This window comes from Pseudorca crassidens, chromosome 10 (genome assembly GCF_039906515.1).
Source record: "Pseudorca crassidens isolate mPseCra1 chromosome 10, mPseCra1.hap1, whole genome shotgun sequence".
In the NCBI taxonomy this organism is placed as follows: Eukaryota; Metazoa; Chordata; class Mammalia; order Artiodactyla; family Delphinidae; genus Pseudorca; species Pseudorca crassidens.
The window spans coordinates 82344416-82355376 of NC_090305.1; the positions used below are offsets into that span (position 1 = coordinate 82344416).

Here is a 10961-nt window from a genome sequence, read left to right on the forward strand (position 1 = left end):
GAAAGGTAAAAATAGAATTACCATATGACCCAGCAATCCCACTACTGGGCATATACCCAGAGAAACCCATAATTTGAAAAGACATATGCACCCCAATGTTCACTGCAGCACTATTCACAATAGCCGGGCATGGAAGTAACCTAAATGCCCAGTGACAGACAAATGGATAAAGAAGATGTGGTACATACATACAATGGAATATTACTCAGCCATAAAAGGGAATGAAATTGGGTAATTTGTAGAGATGTGGATGAACCTAGAAACTGTCACACAGAGTGAAGTATGTCAGAAAGAGAAAAACAAATATCACATGTTAACGCATATATGTGGAATCTAGAAAAACCGGTATGCAAGGCAGAAATAAAGACACAGTTGTGGAGAACAAACGTATGGACACCAAGCGGAGGGCAGTGGGGGTGGTGGTGGTGGTAGGATGAATTGGGAGATTGGGATGGACATATATACACTAATATGTACAAAATAGATAACTAATAAGAACGTGCTGTATAAACTAAATAAATAAAATAATTTTTTAAAAAAGATAAAAGCCTCAATAGAGAAAAGACTGATGAATATAACTACATTAAAAAATACGTTCATCAAAACAAATAATTAAAGAATAAAAAAAACCCTGTAACTAGAGAGAAAGAATTTAAAATACACATAATGAGAATAAAAACCCATATGATAATATAATTTCTATGGCTCAATAGAAAAATGAATAAGTAAATAGAAACGTACATAAGTGAAAACACTAGTGGCTGATAAGCTTATTTTAAAAGGCTTAACTGTTTTGAACTATGGAAAACACAAATTAAAATCCAATAACATAATTGGTGCCCCTTCTGGCAATAGCATACTAATTTTAGACAAATTCTCCCTCTGAGAATAACTAGACAAGCTCAACAAAATATATTTTAAAAATATCTTTGAAAACATTGACAGGACAATATCAATACAGGAAGAACTTGCAATTCTACAACTGGAGAGAGAGTGAAATCCCAAGGAAGTAGGCCTGAAATCTGAACTATGTTTCTCCTTAATGGAATTTGCTGTTATGAAATGAACAGTTCAGAGTCTTAAATTATTTCTACAGTTTTTCAAAGTCAATGTTCAGCACTCAAACAAAAATAGCAAAACACCCAAAAAGATGAGACTTGACTAATAACCAAGAGAAAAGAATAAATATTAAAAACAGAGCCACAGGTATCCGGATATATTTGTTATCAGACATGGATATTAAAATAATCAGGGTAAATAGGTTAAAACATTAATTAACAACATAGAGAATTCTGGTGGAAAACTAGATATTATACAATGGGATCAAGTGGAAAGTTGATAATTAAAAAAATGTAATAAATGAAGTTAAGTACCCAACCAATGGGCTTAATAGAAGTTAGATACAGGTGAAGAGAGAATTAGGAAAGGGAGAGAGAGGTCAGAAGAATGAAGAGGTATTATTTTCCAATGTGATTTTGAGGCTAGCATAACCTTAATACCAAAAGCTGACAAGGCTATTCCAAGAAAGTAAACCTATAGGCCAACCTTTCCCATGAAAATAGGTTTTTAAAATTCTAAGCAAAGTATTAGAATTCTGAATCCAGCAATATTCAAAAAGGATACTATACTACAAAAAAACGAATTTACTCCAGGAATGCATGGTTGGGTTAACATTCAAAAATCAATCAATACAAATCAACATGTCAATAACATGAAGGAAAAAATGCACACAGTTATCTCAATAGGTGCAGAAAAGGCACTTAAGAAATTCTACTTGCTTTCATGATAAAATATAGCAAACTATATTTTATAATGAAAGGGAACTTCCTTATTCTGATAAATCAATTTTTGAAACCTATACTAATGTCATATTTAAGTGAAATATTGAATTTTACCTCAGATTGATAATAAGACAAATGTGCCTATTATTACCTCTTCTATTTGCCGTTTGTTCTATCCTCTATGTGTTTGGGAATACTCCTGTATGTATTTTTTCAAATCAATAAAAAAAGGCCAGACAATTCAACAGAATAAAGTGGGTGAAAGTGTTGAACTGGTACTTTATAAAATATGATATTAAACAACAAATGAATTTTTACAGAGTGCTCACCTTCATTAATCAGCAAGTAAATGGAAATGAAAAGCACAATTTGATACACAGCCAGCAGAATGGCTGTGGGAGAGCAAACTGTATTATCTCTTTGGATAATTATTTGACTGTATCTACTATAATTGGACTTACATATATCTTAAGACCCAGCAATACCCAACACAACACATGCTTCAAAAGACATGTACATAAACATGGCATTAAACAAACCCTTGAAATAACTCAAATGTTGAAATAATACAAATAAATTGGGTATATACATACCCATACAAACTATGCAACAATGAACAATGAGTTATTGCTATGCACAACAGAAATGACTCTCACAAATATAATGTGTATAATATATGTGTCATATGATACCATTTCATAGCAGCATTGTTCGTAATAGCAAAAATCTGAAGATAATCCTAATATCCATAAACAGGAAGAGGGATATGCTGTGAAGTATTTACATAACAGAAGTCCAGAAATATTGAAAATGGATGAACTAGCATTTCACGCACAAATACATTAAGTGAAAAAAGCGAGGCACAGAAGAACACTAGACAGTATAATAGTAAACTAATATATCGTTTGGAGATATATATATTTATATGGAAAAGGGAATGATAAACCCAAAATTAAAAATGGTAGCTTCCTTTTATAAAATGTAAGCTCCAGGAGTCAGAGCTTTTTGTCTGTTTTTTATTTTACTGTTTTGTATTACCTAGAACAGTGCATGATACATAATAATCATTCAAACGAACGCTTTTGAATAAATAAGTGAGGAGAGAGGGACTGATATGGGGAGTTGCAGTAGACTGGTAAAGGTCAGTTACTTAAGCTGGGCGATGGGTACTTAGGGTATGAGTAATAGTATTTCTTATACTATATATATGTGAGATACAGTCTTCTGTATTGTAAAATACAATATGCTATAAAATTAAAAATATACTACTTAACTTTCATACTGAGAAACAATACTATATAAATATAAAAGATATCCTCACCCCATCCCTCAGGCCCAATGTATTCCTGCCTCTGCCTTGGCCTTCAAGGGAGATAGGAACATTGAGTAGAGGGTAGTCACAGGAAGAGTCTCAGGGAGTTTGGTTGGCCCCATATTTTAGGTAAAAAAAAATTACATACATATCAAAAATCATGTAAGAATAAAAATAATGTAAAAATTTTTACATTATGATTTCAAATCAGAATGTCTGTGTTGGTATGTCCTGCTTTGTGCCTGAGTGAGAACTGAGGGGTGAAGAAGAAGGAGAGAGAGGTGGGTCCACTTGGGGGGATTTGAGGTCATGGATGACTCGTAAGAGGAGCAGTATTTACTTCTTATTCTTTCCCTTTCTTTAACTCCAAAGAGAATTTTCACAATATATGCAGAAGTCTCTTTTAGATGAGTCAGTACAAAACACCTATACCAGCGTGTCCCCAAAATACTGTCTTAGAAAAGGGGAAAATTGCCCAACCTAACCACATGCAATAGTCTGCCAAAAACACCATGAAAATCAACTGGAAATCAGTCCTGTTCTTTAGTTTCTCTTACAATTTTTCTTCTTTCAAAAACATGCCATCTGTTTAAACAACTTGGAGGGTAAATGTTCTTATTAGTGTGCCTTTTTCCACAGGGTATTTTAGTTCATTCCAGCAAGCTCTGGCCGAGTGCTCACGATGCGCCTAGCACCTTATGGATGTGTGGAAAGCAACAGGTTCTAGTTCAAAAACAGCTCAAACACAGGGCAAAACCTCTACTCCATCACAACCCACTTCATCAGTCAAGAAATCAGGTAATTTCACTCCTTGCCATGTTATCTAGAAATCTACCTTGGTATTACTGAATGTCATACATGTTATCTTAAGAACTTTGTTTTTGTTAGGATACCTTAAAGATATTACAAAGATGAGTTACCAACTTCAGTATGATATTCTACAATAAGTACATGTAGTCTTCAAAGAACTGCTATCAAAATATGTAAAAATGTCTACAAACCAGTAGGAATAACACAAAGAATCCAAGAGAAAAATGGGCAGAAAATAGGAGCAAACATCTCACAGGGGAGGAAACACATATGTACAACAGATGCATAATGAAATGTTCAGTATTATTAGTGATCAGGAAAATACAAATCAAGATCACGTGAGATCCATTTTCCTGGGAGCTGAGTGGCCAAAATGAAGAAGGCTGACGATACCGAGTAATGGAGAGGATATGGATCCACAGGTTTTCATGCACATTATGGGTAGGAGGGTAAGTTGGTGCCGTCTCATTAAACCTAGTTTGGTATTGTCTCTAGAAGATAGGAATTCACCTTCTCTTTAACAGCAGTTCTACAGTGAAACGTTTACCCATGTGCAACAAGAGGCATGTACTCAAATGTTCAGAGCACCACTGTGCACAAGGGCAAAAACCTGGTGACAACCCAGGTGCCCACCAATGGGTGAGTGGATGCTTAAACTGCGATATAGTTATCAGTGGATTACAGCAGTCAAACCGAGTGAACTACAGTAGCACATAATAATACAGAGGACCCTCAGCAACATTATATTAAGTGGAGAAAGCCCCAAATATCGCTTAAGTGTGATATGCTTTTTATAAAGTTAAAAACAACTAACATAAGAAAATAAGGTTTGGAATGGAAAGTATGGTAGTTATAGTTAATAATGCTGCATTACAAATTTGAAAGTTGCTAGAGAGTAGATTTTAAAAATTCTTATCACAAGAAAAATATTTGCAACTATGTATACTGATGGATGTTAACTAAACTTATTGTGGTGATTATTTTTGCAATAATACAAGTATTAAGTCATTATGTTGTACACCTGAAACTAATATAGTGTTATACGTCAATTATATCTCAATAAGAAAAGGAAATACACTCTTCTACTCTGTTTTGATATGCAATTGCATGTATTTAATTAAAAAGGAAAGTAGAATATATTTAAAAATTGAATTATTAAATACCTTTCATAATATTAAAAAAAAATAAAGTTTAGAAATAGAGAGCCAAGTGAAGAAAGTGAGAGAATGGTGATCACAGTATGTTGGGTCAGGTACAATGATGCAGAAGAACAGAACCCATGTACCACATGGCTAGAAGTTGCCTATTTTGACGATCTTAGCTTCTGTTTTGCACATTGAATTTAGGGATGCTTCTTAAGGTATAAAATAATTAGCAAAATAAACATAAATGGGTCATGAAAGGACCAATGATGACTGTGCCATAGAATAAAGATTATAGTTCATTAAAAAATTTTTTTATAGTTAATTTAATCTTGTGCATCTGAGGTTCATGATAAAGAAAACAAGCTACTTGTTATAAAGAGAATATAAACATAAAAAATGTAGGATAGTTTTTAAAAGTTTAAAAGAGAGCATCTGTGTACTGCTTCAAATCATCCTCTGTACCACAAGCGCTCCATACGGTATGACTTACAACTGTGAACAAGAGACAGTTTCTGCTTGCAAGGAACTCATGGTTGGTAGAGAAGGTAAACAAGTGAGTAGTTATAGTAAGAGTTAACTAAGTGATGGGATCATCATAAAGAAGTAAAAAGACACAGAGCAGGAGGTATGACACAAGCCTGGGCATGGAGGGAGTCATCTTAAGAAGGTATAAAATCTAACTGTGGACTTGAAAGTACAGGATATTTTAGGCCTTTTCAAGGCCCTCCATGGGAAGGAGAGAGACGGGGCTTGGGAAGTCAACAGGGGCCTCATCATGAAGGGCCTTGTGAGCTAAACAGTGGACTTGGGGCCTTATCTCAAGAGCCACAGGAAGTCATCAAAGAGTTTGAGAAGTCACATGAAGAGGTTTCTGGCTTCAGAAACAGCAGGATCAGAGGCAGAAAGCCTCAGTTAGATTACAAAGATTGATGCAGTTATCCAGGTGGGCCATGGTGTAACTGGAAGTAATGGCAGGATAGAGAGAAGTAGGCAGATTAGGTAGGGAGTTACTGTGGAGGGAGACTAAGAGGACTCAGAAATTTATTGGATATAGGGACCAAATAAGAGAGGCAAGTCAATAATGATTCCGACTTCAGGTAGTTGGGGAGGTGGTGGTGCCAGATGCCAAGACTTGAGAAAATGGGAGAAAGCACAGGTATCTTCTTTTACAGTGCATCTCATTTGGGTCAGAATTGGTTCACAGTGTCTCACAAGCCTTTTCATATAAAGCTGACATTTTCTCAGGAAAGCATGGCTCACAAACACGAAAATCCTCTTCTTGTTTCCACACACCTGGACAGAGTTGTTAAAGATGGAGTATCGGGCTTCCCTGGTGGCGCAGTGGTAGAGAGTCCGCCTGCCGATGCAGGGGACACGGGTTCGTGCCCCGGTCTGGGAAGATCCCACATGCCGCGGAGCGGCTAGGCCCGTGAGCCATGGCCGCTGAGCCTGTGCTCCGCAACGGGAGAGGCCGCAACACTGAGAGGCCCGCGTACCGCAAAATAAAAAAAGATGCAGTATCATGGGAAGAATGTTCAAATAAAAGTTTCCAAATCCATGACCTAACATTACAAAAGCTGCTTCACTTTATTTTCTAAGTCATTCCTGGGTTCATTACTTGTGTGGCTAACTATTGGTGTCACTGACCCCCAATTATAAAATGAGGTCAGAGTTCCTCTGTGATTATTTTCCTTCTTTTTAAAAGCAAGATAAAGACCTAAGCATGGCTCCACTGGGCAGCACCTAATAATAAAGTATTTTGCTTCAGGCACATCATAAAGCAATTGCACATATTCCTTCCTTTTCATACGGTGGGTCATAAACATGTAATGTAAGCAACATTAATTTTCTAGAGAATGATTGCCAAGATTAAATTTTCTGATCAGTGGTAAACAGGAATGCATGGACCTATATCTATGTAAAGAGTTCTGTGACATGGCCAGTACTATGGTCATTTTATAGCTACTTCCCTCAGAAACCTTTAAAGCAAAATGGCCATGGAGTGATGCATTGCCAGGCTGTAAGAAATGTTGGCCCATTACCACCAGATCAGTCCCTGAAGGGTTACTGTTAATATTTGGCCTCAGGGAGAGGAGTCAATAAAAATCCACATGTAGGGTACTTTATATACTCATGTGCAAGCAAAGGGAAGGCTAAGGGAAGTAGAAATCATTTACATAGCACATAAGAAGGATCATTAATATTAGTTACCGATTCTCATACTGCAACTGTGTGTGTTTATGTGAACGGTAATATCGCAAAGCAGTTAGCAGAATGCAATTTGGTGTCGCAGAGATTAAAGTCAAACTCTGGCTTTGTCATTTAAGAAGCAATGTGACTTTGAATAAATTATTTAAATTCTCTAAATCTTAGTTTCTTTATTGATACAAAGGACAATATACCACTTCCTTGGGTTTAATGAGTGAACACATGCAAAGAATTTAAACTGGTATCTGACATATCTCTAAGCATTCAAAACAATGGACATAATGTAAGTAAAGCAACATAAATGTATGGTAATATACATCAGGCTAAAGTCTGATATTAAACCTAGATGCCTAGTATAACTAAAACACTGTAAAATACTAAATTTGTGGATAGTTGAGTTTTTAACATAGTTTGCAGGAAACATAATAATATCATATTCCATTGACTCTATGATGTGCATTTTTAAATACTTAAATGAGAGGCATTAACTCTGCCTGCAAATATATATCAAAACTTCTGGAAAGGATGACAGCAGCTTGGAAGAAAATTCCAGGCCCAATAATGGAACATTCTTTTCAGAAATGCTACATCATCAATATTCTCCTTGACATGGAGGATGACATTGTAGAATGTCCCTAACGACCCTCATCTGCAAAATGATTCAGAAGAACCAGACTCTTAATGGGAAGTTCCAGAAAATACCTCCTCCCATTTGTTTTGTTTATGCTTTCTGTGTTATACATGCACAACAGTAATGTTTGATAAAAACATATGTCTAGGGCTTCCCTGGTGGCCAATGCAGGGGACAAGTGTTTGAGCCCTGGTCCGGGAAGATCCCACATGCTGTGGAGCAACTAAGCCTGTGCACCGCAACTACTGAGCCTGTGCGCCACAACTACTGAAGCCCGTGCGCCTAGAGCCCACGCTCCGCAACAAGAGGAGCCACCGCAATGAGAAGCCCACGCACCGCAACGAAGAGTAGCCCCTGTTCGCCACAACTAGAGAAAGCCCACGTGGCAACGAAGACCCAATGCAGCCAAAAATAATAAATAAATAAAAATAAATTTAAAAAACACATATGTCTAACTAGGTCTGTTTATTAAATAGAGCACTTTCAAAGCATTAAAAAATAAAAAATCTAGTGCTAAAGTCCTGTGTCATAGTTTAACTGTCAGTCTTTGTCATACTGGCTCATAAATAATGGAACATCTCACAACTGATGACAACTTAGCTTTACTGAAATATGGTAAACAAAGTACAAACAGTCAAAAGAATTTAGAAAAGTCACAAAACTGAGGTGCTAAGGGAACATTTATCTGGGTTCAAATCTTAGCTCCTCTGTTTCCATTTACGTTAACTTTGGACAAATGACCATCCCTCCAAGCCATTGTAACTGGCAATTTTACGTAAGTCATTAGGTAAATTGTGTGGATTAAATGAAAGAATATAGATGAAATGTTTAACACTGTACTGTGCAAATACTTCCAGACTGTAAGAGATGACTGATACTGTTACTATAATAATTAATAATCTACTGCTTTAAAATATGAAAATACTTCAGATATGTGTCACAGCTTATAACAGAAAGCTATGTTATGTCTGTCAATCATCCCCGTATAAGACAAAAATACCCATGTAAATATATTAACCTAACTTATCAATTGTTTCTATATTTTAATTTAAGGGTAATAGGAGAATGAATGAATGGATTTGAAAGGTACATTGACAGTGGTCTGAATTAAAATGTCATTTAAGTTCCCTACTCAAAAATTTATGTTGGGGAAGTCGAAGGCACTACAAAGACAGGTGGCCACTTTCTAGCTGAAACTGATAAACAGGAAGAGAAAGTGATTGCTGATGAAAAAAAGTCAGGCCATGTGTACTAGGAATACAAGGACTGAAGACATCACTGTCAGTAACATGAGTTTCAAACATAAGACTTAAACTGGGAGACTTACAGACAGATACACTAACCTTACAGCTGAACCATTATATGTATGGACAATTATGAAGAATGTTCTAGGGTACATAGTGGGAGGTATTACTTCTTTGGCAACAGTGAATGAGATGACAGCGTGTCACAGACACATATGCCTTCCTGATGATCTTCCCTCATTGATTCTCAAAGTTACGATTCCTTTGAAAGAAAAACTGTGGTTTGCTGGTGTATCCAGTGATTTTATTATAATGCTACGTAAATGCTTACATATAAACCTAGATACAAGCAGAAGTAAAGTTAAGTGGAATCAGAGGACAAAATAAAAGCCAAGCCAAGCCAATACAATTAAAACTGATTGCATTTGTTAAATGGAATTGCTGATGCTGCTTTGCTGGAGCCCAGTAACTGCTTGTGACACAAGTATGGAATTGACCGAACAAAGATTCCTTTGAGTTCAGCCCTCCTCAAACATCAAGTTGGGGCTGATGAGCCATTTTCCTGTCACTTTCCTCTATTTGAACTACTTTACCCCTCACTTGACATGCATATATTAAGTCTGCCTCTCTTTTCCTCTATTCTCTAATAAATACATGGTTCCAACGTATCATAAACCAACTGCAAAGAAGGACACCGTAGTAGCTATCTTTTGCTTTTTAACAAACACCACAAAACTCAGTGGCTCAGAACAGCATCATCACTTCTCTCTCATGGTTTCTTTGGGTCAGGAACCCATCAGGGGTTCAGCTGGGTAGTTCTGGCTTGTGGAGGGGGCGGTCTTTCATGAGGCTGTAGTCAGATGGTGGCTGAGGCTGGAAGTCTTTATTACTCGCATGCCCAGTAGCTGGGCTGGGAAGACTTGAACAGCTGGGGTTCCTCTACCAGCATCTATGAAATCTCTTCATTGGGTCTGTGGCGTGACAGCTTTAGGAAAGCAACATTTCTTAAATGGTGTCTCACTTTCTTCCCAGGTACATGCCCCGAGACAGAGAGCCAGGTGGAAGCCATATTGCCTTTTCCAGCCTAGCCTTGGGAGTCATGCAAGATCACCTTACCTCATTCTTCTCATTACAAGCAAGTCACTAAGTCTTGTCTGCATCCAAGGGAAGGAACATTAGAATCCTCTTTTGGAAGGGGCGAGTATGAGAGAACTTGCAATATACTTGAAATCCTTCAGATATTGACGTCACATGGCCATATTTCATTTAAAAACGTTCATCTGCACGATTCAGTGTATGCTTTCATCTCTTTACACATCTCACAGGGAATTCACAGAACCCCAAGAGAAGGGAAGGCATCCCCCACTGGTCTGTGGATGCCCCAGTTTGAGGAAAATTCACTTACGCTCCAATTACAATACATGAAATGGAGGTTTCCTTAAATTATGGGGTAGGAGAGAATGGACTTCAAAAAATAGAGGGAAGAAAAGAATAGTCTTGGGAGAATTTTTTACTAGATTACATGTTAAGTCAAGAGATGTATAATTTACCTGAAGTAATGAAATCAATTTTATTTTAAAGTTCGCTTTGGATTTGATATGAGATGCCCAAAATAGACCTATCCAGGATTAAGTAATCTTTAAAAATGGCTCTCGAAAAACCAATGCTCCTTATGCTATACTAACGCAAGCACTCTGTTAAGGACTTCAATCATTAACCAAACATATGATAGTAACAAGACAGATTTCTGAATCCTTTGAGACCCCATCAAATGTCCTTTATAAGGGTCAATCTGTTCTTTTTTGATAGAGTTTTGGTTCACTCGCTTAT

At 36.8% G+C, this 10961-nt stretch overlaps 1 long non-coding RNA gene across 1 annotated transcript in view; it reads left to right on the forward strand.

Moving 5' to 3' along the window:
• LOC137232622 (uncharacterized) overlaps positions 1-8317 on the forward strand; it is a 106743-nt gene extending 98426 nt beyond the window's left edge. Inside the window, exons 2-3 of the long non-coding RNA XR_010947104.1 lie at positions 3733-3891; positions 8036-8317. This is a non-coding gene — a long non-coding RNA (uncharacterized lncRNA). The remainder of the gene's footprint in view (positions 1-3732; positions 3892-8035) is intronic.
• The last annotated feature ends 2644 nt before the right edge of the window (positions 8318-10961 follow it).